Source organism: Apus apus, chromosome 11 (genome assembly GCF_020740795.1).
Source record: "Apus apus isolate bApuApu2 chromosome 11, bApuApu2.pri.cur, whole genome shotgun sequence".
NCBI lineage: Eukaryota > Metazoa > Chordata > Aves > Apodiformes > Apodidae > Apus > Apus apus.
In genome coordinates this window covers 20945605-20956648 of record NC_067292.1, presented here as the reverse complement: position 1 = coordinate 20956648, position 11044 = coordinate 20945605, and the positions used below count along the sequence as shown (strand labels likewise).

General features: G+C 54.5%; 1 long non-coding RNA gene across 1 annotated transcript; it reads right to left on the bottom strand.

Moving 5' to 3' along the window:
- Nucleotides 1–575: 575 nt before the first annotated feature.
- Nucleotides 576–9909, bottom strand: LOC127389429 (uncharacterized). The gene is made up of 2 exons (XR_007890632.1): nt 9830–9909; nt 576–867 (listed from the first exon to the last, which is right to left on the bottom strand). It is a non-coding gene; the product is annotated as an uncharacterized LOC127389429 (long non-coding RNA).
- Between the last annotated feature and the right edge of the window lie 1135 nt (nt 9910–11044).

The following is an 11044-nucleotide window of genomic DNA, read 5'->3' as shown; positions in this document are numbered from 1 at the left end:
AGCTGAGTCACTAGGAGCTCTGCATCCAGGCTGTGTCTGTCTTCTCACCTCAAAGGGAGAAGCACCCGGGATATCAGGGAGCACAGGGACCCTTTAATCCCTCAACTGGGAGCCAGTGCAGCACCCAGCACTTCGACAGGGTCAGACCTTCCCTGCCTCAGGGCTGCCTTCCACCCTTTTCTTTGGGTCCAGCAGCCAAGGGGTTTTCTCTGAACTGGTCAGGGATGAGATAGGGTTGAATCCAGATCTTCCAGACATTGTGCAATTACAAGCTCCCTCCTCCTCCAATTACTAGGGATTTCTATGGGAGAAAATGATCTTCCACACTGGGGATTAATCTTCTTCTCATGAAGTCCAACTTTAGCAAAGAATAGCTTTTAGATGGCTACCTTGCCAAAGGAGCAGGGCCATATGGCTAAAATAATTGCACATTTAATTAGCCTTGGAAAGAGCACAACCTCTCCAGGCTCTAAGCTGGAGGTACTGGGGTGTCATCCCATGGGTTGGGATCATAAATCACCTGCACATGGAGCTGTCTGCACCCTGAATTGCATGATTAAAGGGAAGCCAGGGAGTTTTACAGCACAGATTTTCCACGTTATTTTTTATTGCATTTACAATGCAGGTCAATGTGGTATTTTCCATGTGGCTGTCCCTGTGTTTTTAGCTCAGCCACACAACACTAAGCAGGTCGAACAGAGGTCTGGCTCTGGAGATGGCATCAGGGAGGTCACAGCTTCGTACAGGGACTCCCCAGGACCTGTCTGGTTTGAGGATCATGCTTGCAGACTTGTGTCATCTTCCAGCATTAAATCATAGTCCCTTGATGCTCGTTTCCAGGTGCTGCTGTGAGATCAGTGCTTCCCTCTGCCCAGAGATGTTGGTAATGATGTTGAAGTTGGGTTGCAGATGTTTGAGGGATTTCCCATCCCTTGCACCAAAGAGGGGGGATCATGTTGGGGATATGTCAAGCACAGTGAATGTTCCTTGGCACCCAGAGCCCGCCCAGAGAGCGTTAAGTGCTCCCACAGCCAAACACGTTGATCTCTCCCAGCTGTGCTTTGCAATGGTGTCCTGGAACTGGGGTGAGACTCCCACCTCATTTGTACTGCCACACATTTCAGAGCAGTTGGGTGGTGATGGACACAGGCTCAGGCTGGCCATCAGGCTCACACCCTGCACCTCAGTTCACCAAAGCAAGTGGGTCTGAGGGTACAAGTGGAGCTCTGACTGCAGCCTGCAGTGAGCTGCCCCAACACACCGCTGTGGGCTGGGTCCCCTCCAGTGCTGGCCACCAGCCATCAGCCTCTGGCAGCATGGGGACTCCTGGGCAGGCTCCTGCAAAGCCTGAGCTGTCTGGGAGCCATCTCATCTGTGCCACAGCACGCCAAGCATATGCCCCAGCAGGGCAGCAGCCAGAAGCTGGGTGCTGCAGGGTAAGCCAGGTTCTAAGTAGTCCTGCTGGCCAGAGCCCAGCCCCTGCCCTGCCACCGTGGGCCAGAGCCCCATGTGCCACCCCTTGTCCCCAGCCACTCTCCATCCTGCCCCGTGGGGAGCTGGACCCCTCCACCCAGGCTGTCTGGGGTGTTGCCCAAGGACACATCCAGGCCAGTGTAATTTTGCAGTCCCCCCATGCACGGGTTTATCCCTCCACCAGCAGAGGCATCTCCCACGGCACCACCAACACCAGCAGAGGCACAGCGAGCACGGGATGGGCTTTCACCACCGATGCAAAAATGGTAGCTCCTTTCTGTTCCCTGTCTGGAGCCAGCTCTGTAGCCAGAGTACAGGGGCAGCCAAGGACCTGCAGTTCTCAGTTCTGGGATGGATCTGGCTGACCCCATGTAGTGACAGGCTGCAGACCCTCCCTGAAGCCCAGGATTGTGTGCAGGGCTGGGGATGGGGTTTTACACTGCCTGCCTGCCTGAACACCACCAAAAGCCAGAAACGTCCTTGTGAAGGTTTCATGTATCTCCATATTGGAGGTCTCCTTGTGGGACTTACTGGTAAGGGAAGCTGAGGCATGGAGCAGCTTGGCCCACACAAGGGCCACTGGGCTCACAAGTCTTATCCACCAGCAGCCTGATGGCAGCTCTCAGCCTGGTGTCAAGCCGAGCAGGGCAGCTGGAGGGGAACAAGGGAGCTGAGATGGGGTTGCTGCTGGAGCTCCAGAGCAAAACTCCGTTGGAAGCTCAGCTCCCAGTAGAGACCCCGTCCCTCTCCAAGAGCCACGTCTCCTGAACAAGACCAGGCTGAGAGCAGTGGGCTTCCCTTCTGGCCAGGATCCCTGGGACTGGAGATGCCTCAGCAGTCACACCTGCACATGGAGAGGCAGAGGGGCCAGAGCTGCTGAACCCAGCAATGCCACTGCTGGCAGAGGGGAGGTGGCAGGGCATGAGGCCCTGGGACCTCTCATTTCCCATATCTCTGGAAGAAACCTAGAAAGATCCAATGAAAAAGAGGGTAAAGGCCATAAAACTAACAAAAATGCTCCAGCCTGGCCCCATTCCTCCCCAGGGCTCCTGTTGCAAGGACTATGGTGCTGTCTTGGCTTGGCAGAGGTGAGCTGGGACCCCCAACCCTGCTGCAGGTACCTCTGCAACCCTTGGCCACCCTTCACACAATGTTGGTGTTGGTAGTGCCATGAGGACCCATCCAGTGGAGGACAGCTGGGGATGGCTGGAGCAAGTAGCCACCACAGGCAGAGAGCAACCCCAGAGATTATGAACAATGAAAGCAGAGCTCTGAATTCAAGCTCTGAGGCCGGCCAGGATTTGCTGCAAGGCCAAGAGCTCCAGGGTGCATCCTGCAACACTCATGGGGCTAATTTGGAGAGGCTGAGGGAGCTAGGATTGTTTAGTTTGGAGAAGAGGAGGCAGAGGGGAGACCTCATTGCTCTTTACAACCACTTGAAAGAAGGTTGTAGGGAGGTGACTCTTGGCTTCTTCTCCCAAGTGAATAATGATAGGACTAGAGGAAATGGCCTGAAGTTGCACCAGGGTAAGTTTAGACTAGATATTAGGAAGAATTTCTTTACCAAGAGTAGTCAGACCCTGGAACAGCCCGCCCAGGGAGGTGGTGGAGTCACCATGTAGATGTAGCACCAGTAGATGTGGCACTTCACTAAATGCTCTAGTGGGCATGGTGGGTATTGGGTTTGGGCTTTTTTCTCCTCCTGGGTGGATGGTTGGACTCGGTGACCTTAGAGGTCTTTTCCAACTGTGATGATTCTGGGATTCTGTGATTTGGGGGCAGGAGGAGCAGCAGCATGGAGCAGGTGTGGCAGCTGCCTGGGGTGGCTGGGCAGGGAATCAGCATGGTCAATGCAGTTCCATTGATGGGGTTCACAGGGGTTAGGTACCACCCTGAGGCACATGCAGCCCACTGACGATGCACAGAGGAGTCAGAGCTAAATTTAGCTTTGGTTGTGAGCAAGTGTGATGGTTTTTACTGCTGCCCTTAAACACAGACATTGTTTGGAGCATGTGGCTGCTGGCCACATGTGACTTTGGATGGGCTGTTTTGGTCAAGGAGGAGAAACAAAGAGAATTAGCAGCTGGCAAGACATATCCCAAGGGCCTATTTCCAAAACTGCCCAGAAGCTGTCTCTCAGAAACCAGCAGTGCACAGAAAGCAGTGAGAGGGTGACCACAGTGGCTGTGGGAATGTGCTTGTGCTGCAGCAGAGGTGTCTGCCAGGCAGAGGTGCTCCACAGGCATGGGACTGCATGCTGCCCAGCCATGGCAATAGCAAAGGGGCTACCAGGCTGGCCTGGGCTCAAAGCAGCAGGGCTGGAGCACTGACTCTTGGTTCTGGATCCCATCCTGCATCCCACTTCCTGCCACCATGGGACAAGCATGACCTGCCTCAGCCTTAAATCCACAGGGCAGCAAAAGACACACAGCTTGCTGGCTCCAAGATGTGGGAAACTGTTCTTTTCTTCCCCCCCCAGTACCGGCTTACAACACAAAATAATCAAGGCCAGGATGACAGCAGAGCAATTGGACATTGGACACCTGAAAAGAGACCCCTGAAACCCTGCCCAGAGCCCCCAGATTGGTCTCAGGATGGGTGGGTCCCCCTAGAACTGCTGGGCTTCATGAAGACCACTGTGGGCTGCAACATGGCCCTGCCCAGGAATGAGCTGAAGGCTGGGGCTGTGGGCAGGAGCCAACCATGCTGCTCGCCAGCCCCACACCACAGAAGATGCAATCCTGCAGGAGCTGGTCATCTTCTCCCTGCAGCTCAGCCCACAACCCCCATGCCAGGAGCAGGGCCTGGATGCCCAGGCACAGGGCAGAGCCGCACCAGGTCCTGCCAGCTCTGCCTTTGCTGCACAAAGCACAGGCTGGCAAACTGCCATCCCCTCTCCCCGGCCACCTCCTGCCCTCCCAACATGGGGCTACCAGTAATTTTCCATCCTGGCTGCAGGCTCTGCCCTAACGAGATGTTCTCCTACATCCCTCTAATAGAGCTGGGCCCTGTTCAAGTTTCTCTGTTCATTCAGACCCTGAGTCCGTCCCACCCCCTTTGGCCACTTGAGCTGCCTACCAGTTCTGCAGGATGGCTGCTCCTCAGAGGATGCTCCTCTCTGCCCTTCCAGCCCCTCTGTCTCAGGGAAAACAGAGAATTTCACCCAAAAGCTGGGGAAAAAAAAAAAAAAAAGCCCAGCAACCTGCCAAGAAAAATCCCCATGGCTCAGCTGTACTGTTAAGGCAGTCCCAGGGACTTGGCCATTCACTGTTTCCAAAGCTGACTCTGCATGGTCAGCACTGCCTGGAGTTGAAGGTCTAGGTCCATCAGCTGTGCTGGCTGGCCAAGTAAGGCAGAGCAAAGTTGATTTACAGAGGGAGGTGTTTGGTCCTGGAGCTCAGCATGCTCACCGTGTGTGCCACACTGGCTGCCTCCAACTCCCTCCTCCTTGTCATGAAGCTGCTCGCCCCTGATCTCAGCTTGGGCATTGCATTTGGTGGGTCTGGAGAGCCAGACAGAGATATCCCCATGCCTCAACAAGCAGAAGATGGAAAGGCAGATCCTCCTCCTGCTCCTGCTCCAGCTCCAGCTCAGCAGGGCTGATGGGCCCAGGCATTGCTCCAGCACCTGCTGTGGCTGCTCCGGAGTGGGGCAGAGGATGCAGCATCCCTTGGGAGTCAATGTTCACTCCTGCTCCTACCTCCATGCTGAGGGACAGCAAGTGGCTTTCCTGAGCAGGGGGATCAGATGCATCCAGCAAGGAATATGGATACAAACATCCTGTTGACTGCAACAGGAACGGCTTATCCCAGGAGAGGCAGAAAGGACACTGAAGGCATTAGTGCTGAGGGAATTCCTCTGCTGCTCTGTGCTCCAGGGATCCCACTGCAGCTTGGCAGGAGCTGAGCATCCAAAAGTCTCCATCTCAAAGCCTCAGACCAACTCTAGAAGCACCAGAACCTTGACCAAAATACAACAGGGTTCACCCATCTCCCTTGGGTTTTGCAGGCTCCAAAGCAGGGCCAACTTTCACCCTCACTGCAGGGTGTCCCCTCCCAACACCACTCAGAGCTGCATCAGGGACAAAAAGAGACAGGCACTCAAAGCAAAATGAAGGATGCTTACTATGGCATCAAGATGTCTCAGCACCAGCAAACATTGCTTTAGACAAAAGGTGCCTCAAAACACGTAGAGACACTGAGAGACAGACAGGCTCTGGGAAAGAGTCTGATTCATGAAGACCTCTCCCACCACCAGGAGACACCTCTTCTGCAGGTGCTGCTTCCCAGGTCCTCGCCTGTAGAGCCCACCTGCAGCCCCTCTGTGACTTGCTGTGCTGCTGAGGTCTTTGGTCAGCCTCCTGCTCATCTCTGCCCAGCAGCCTCTTCTACCCTCCCTGCCTCCCCAGAGTGCTGCTTCTGCCACAGCTCCACCTCAGAGCCAGGCCAGGCCCTCATCAGCCAGTCAGCAGAACCGAGCTGAGCTGCTCGGGGAAGCTCTTTGTGTGCAGAGGCGTGAAGCAGAGGAGAGACACCGGGGCTGGCTCCTTGTAGAGCAGGGACTGGCACATTCTTGAAGGCACCATTAATCAGCATTTCCCATTAGGCAGCACCCACCACGATGGAGCAAAGTCACCCACGTTTCCCTTCGCCCCGGAGAGCAGGATACTGCCATTTCCAAGGGCTGGCTGCTCTGTCTGTAGGCTTATGCCATGGTTTAAGGGGATGGTGATAGAGTGGGAAGACTCAGTTGTTCTCTGAGTTTCCACAGTTCCCTGGTCACCACCAACTGCATTTGGGGACACAGGGGCCACGTGTTCTCGGCCAGGAGCTGGGGAGGGGGTTCCCATCCTGCTTGGTCTGCTTGCTCATGAGCACATACCAAAGTCACCTTGTGGTGACACCAGGACATGCCAGCAGCTGAGGGCACTTGGGTCTTGAAACACAGACCACTTTCCCAGGAGCACTGAGGCCCTCAGGCTAGAAGGGCAAATGCTTCTAAAGCAGATTGTATTTGGCTTCTGACATCAGAAAGGTAAGGAGTTCAGATGAGCCTGGCAACCTCCTGGCTGAGATAGCAAGATGCTGCTGATCCCTGCACAAGGCTGGATCAGGGTTCTCCCCTCTGTGTACAAAATGCAGGGAGCCCTGCAGGGATTGGCACCCACCACCCCCTCTGGAAGGTGGCAGGTACCCATTGCCTGCAGTGGACACAGCAGCAGGCTGCCCATGCTCCAACCTAACCCTGCTCCAATCCAGATGTCCCCAGGGGGCTTTCAGGTGGTCTCACAGACGGCTGCAGCAGCCCAAGGGGCTTTGGCCCTCCTCTGGTGGTGCAGGCAGAGATTGATCCAGGTGAGCCAAGGTTGCTCCGTTTGCTCTGCCCAAATTCCCAGGACCTTGTCAGCACATCCAAGACAGAGCCAAGTTGGGGACCTGGCCCAGGCTCCTCAGTAGGTGGCAGAGCCAGGGAGGGGCTGTCACAGAGGAGGGACAGTGAAGCCTTGGGCAAAGTCAGCCGGGGAGAGAATTCCCTGTGCTTGGGTGGGGGAGTGGAGCCAGCTTTGCCCCAAGGGCTGGGGGCTCCCTAGCCTCCCATGGCTCCCGCAGCCATGGAGAGGAGCCTGGAGCACAGGAACACATTTGGGGTTCTCCAGGCCCTGCCAGGGGGACTGGCTCTGGAGGGAGATGCAGCAGGGCAGAACAGCACCTGCAGGAGGGGCTGTGGCACAGCCAGCCCTCATCCAGGCAGAAGGCATCTGGAGGGGCCGCAGCAGCCACTCACAGCCCCTCCTCCTTGCTCGTCCCCAAAACCTTCACAGGAGAAGCCAAACACACAGCTTCCCTTGCCTGCGGCCCACCAGCTCTGCCCCTGACCTTCTCCTTGGCCCACAGCTGATCAATACCTGTCTCTCTGGGGGGATCCATCGATCCAAATGATTTCAGCCCGCCTCTCAATTCATTTTGGCCATGGACCTGGCAGATGCTGGGAAAGAGACAGAGGGTTGGCTGGCCAAAGGCACCATCATACACTCTCCCAGGAGAGCAGGTTAACTCCTACCATCACCCCCTTGCAACACAACCCTCTCCACCTCAGAGGCAGGTCTTCAGCCTTTCCTCCCATGAACTTGAGGGGCTGGAGAGAGGCAGGGTGAGAGCCCTGGTCACAGCCAGGCCTGTCTGATGGCTCCTTCAGCCCAGTCAGGAGCAGGAGGCCAACGTGGAAGCTTCCCTGGCATCACCTCCCTGGTGTGTGGACACCCCAGCCAGCAGACTGGGATGGGCAGCCATAGGGAACTGTTACCAAGACACCTCACGCAGGGCTTTAGCCCCAGGGTGAGGAGAGCAACCAGTTGCACCTGCCAGACCCAAAAGTGTTCCACTTATAGCCAGGAGGGATTTCCATGTCTGTGTTGAGTGTCTCTCAATTAATTAGCATCCTGCTGATTCTACAATTGAGGCGATTGCTAAGGAGATTAAATCAGGCCCTGTCATGGAGCAGATGCTGTTCCCAAGCCCTGACTCACAGTGATTTTCCTTTCCCTGTGGCACCCTGCCCTGCTCACCCTGCCAACGCCCCGGGGTGTTGGGCACAGCCTGGTCAGCCAGGGCTCCGGGTGCCTGAGTGGCTTTGTAGAGGTGCCCTGGGTTAAATGTCACTGCATGCCCAAGGCCTCACATGGAGGATGCTCCAAGAGTAGTGCTCATCAGGGGAGCAGCGTGGCCACAGAAGACCTGGTCATCCAGGGACCCAGTGATCTGTTCACCCCATTGTGCCTGAATCAGCATGGAACAGACTCACAGCCCAGCAGCGAGATCCACTTTGTGCACCCGAGGGCCCAAACTGAATGGAAAAATCACAGCTCAGCCTTGAAGCAGGGCTTAGAAAATCCATCACGACTGCAATAAACCCTGCTGGTTTCACTGGGGCCAGCCCAGTCTCCCAGGGCCCATACAACAGAGCACAGCCCTGCCCAGGAGAACACAGGCTGCTCCTGGCTGGGCTCTGCTTCACTCCATCAGTGCTCCTCAGGTCTCTGCCAGCACAGAAGGGAGAATCTTCTCCAAAAGCCTTTGCAAAAAGGGTGACTCCAACAGTTGTTCTGTTCATGATGACCAGGGCTCGCCACCCAAGCCCACACACCCTATGCTCCCCAACCCCAGCGGCAGAGCTGCCCCCAGCAGTAAAAGGGACCGTTCAGCCACCCACAGGCACAAAAAACACTTAGGAAAGGGGCGACAGAGTCCACCAGCTCCCCCCCAGGTATCAATTAAAAACCCAAACAAACTGCAAATCTTGTATTTGTAAGTGAGGCAAAACTAAGAAACTAATCTTAAATGATTCCCGTGAAGATCCATCTGCCTTGCAGGGGACAGTCCCACAGTAGGGACTGTCCCACAGACACATTTGAAGATTGTTTTGATGGTGCCTCAATTTCTGTAGCTGCTTTTCTGCCTCCTCCCACATGTATTGCCACCAAGCTCCCCAGCTTGTAGGACTATGCTGTCCTGTGGTCATCTCACTCCCCTTTTGCTCTAATGCCTAAGAAAAAAAGCCACACTACATCCCAAGCACTTGGCAGCTTCTTGGTCTGAAGGCAGAGAAAAAATTGCCTTTTATGTCCAGCAAAAACCTTGTTTGTAAGGGTTTCTCATAATCCTCCTCGTGCTTCTGCTTTACCCAGGCAGAACCCAGAGCCCTTGAGGGACCAACAAACAGCTAGAGACAGGCCCAGCCTTATAAGCCACACAAACTGACTGTGCAGGTTGGGCTTTGCAACCTTCATTTGCTTTTCACCACATTTTTTGCATTGTGTCATCACAAGAGATGGAACAGCACCATTGCAAGACTGAGGAGGCACCTCCTTACCACTGCCTGTTTGTAGGCACAGAGAAATCTGAAAGGGATAAGGCTGGGACTGTCTTTAGGGTAGTAGTTTCTCAAGCTGATCTCCACGCAAACTGGGATCTCTCATGATGAAGCTATTTTACTCTGATTTTACAGGATCTCAGCAGGAACAGAAGACAGCTTCCAAGTTTTAAAGCAATCTTCACCCTTGGGGGTCCCCCTCCACTGGGTAGGCTAATTGAAATTAAAATATTTTTAATGAGTAGATGTCAATGAGAACCTGAGCCTGAAACAGCAGTAGGAGCAATTAGTAATGCATCTGAGTACTGTGACTCAAGCACAGCTCTGATTCCACAGCACTAGCCATTAAAGACATACTGAGGAGAGAATGAACTGAGTTTGGTACTGGGGTGCTGCATGCCTCCACCTTCTAGATGGAGCTGGGGAGAGGCAGGCCCCACAGTCTGCGGTTCCAAGGAGGCTTAGCTGAGAAGCAGAGAAACCTTACCTTCCCCAGGGAATGCCAGCAGCTTTCTCCTTGACTCCAACCAAGCCAGATCCTGAGAGCAGGATGCTGCAGGTGCCACCTCGCCCAGGAACATGCCCCGGGGGTAGCCACATCCCTCACTTGCTCTCTCAGCTATGCTTGAAGCTCCACACCTAGACACAGCCAGAGAGCACCCTGAGGTGGCACACACTGCAAACTTCACCTCTGTCCCTCCATGATCCCTGCACACCAACCCCGGAAACCCTGCAGAAGGTCCATTACCCCCAGGGCTAGGGGAGCACTGACAAGCTGCGGAGATACAGCTTTAAGGAACAACAACGACATGTCCTGCCAATCCAGATAGAACAGATACTGAGGCTGCTGGCCCTGCTTGGCAGCCTGCCACGAGAAATAACTCTTCAAAAATAGAACCGTGCTAATCTCGGGAACCTGCGAGTATTGTCAATGACATTAATGAAGTGTTTTGAAAACCAGAACAAATGCCTTGGCTTTCTGGGGCTGTGCAGCCCCTAGTGATTTTCCACAGCGGCAGAAGAGTGGTCCAGCAGTGGGAGACTGCCTCCCAGGAGCCATTTCCTGTAGAAAGCAAAACCCATCCAGCACACTCAATGGAAACAGTGCCTGGGGGAGGTGCAAGCTCCCTGTCTTCCTCTTTCCTCTTGTCTTCACGCCTTGTCTCAAGTCCCATATAGGTTCTTCTTCACTCCCTGAGGTTCCTCTCCAGCTCCTGCCACCTCCTCTTCCCACACATCTCCAGCTCTCTTCACAATAGCCTTTGGTCTCAGAGAAACCACACCATCATATGCAGTGTGGAAGTGGTCCTGCAGTTTATTTCCTGAGATGTTAAACTGCTTACAATGGTAAGTGGAGGCATCTCAGGATCCCTTCAAATGAGGGAAAGCCATGCTGAATACTGACCTGGCTTCCCAAGAGCCTTCAGATACTGGTCCTCTCCTTGCCTCCTTTGCTTCCCATCGTCTCTTCCTACCTCTCATCTCCTGCCCAAGCAGACCCAAGGGGAGTGGTTGGTGCAGCTCCCATCCCTGCTACTACTTCATTTTCATTGCCTCTGCCAGCTGTGACATCCACCCTTCCTGTAGGCTGAACTCTAGGATGAGGTAGCACAACCTCAACTCCACCTTGAATCTCAGCTGACCTGTGTTTCGGCCTGGCAGATACAACAGGAAGTCACTAAGACACCTAGTTTGATCTCAC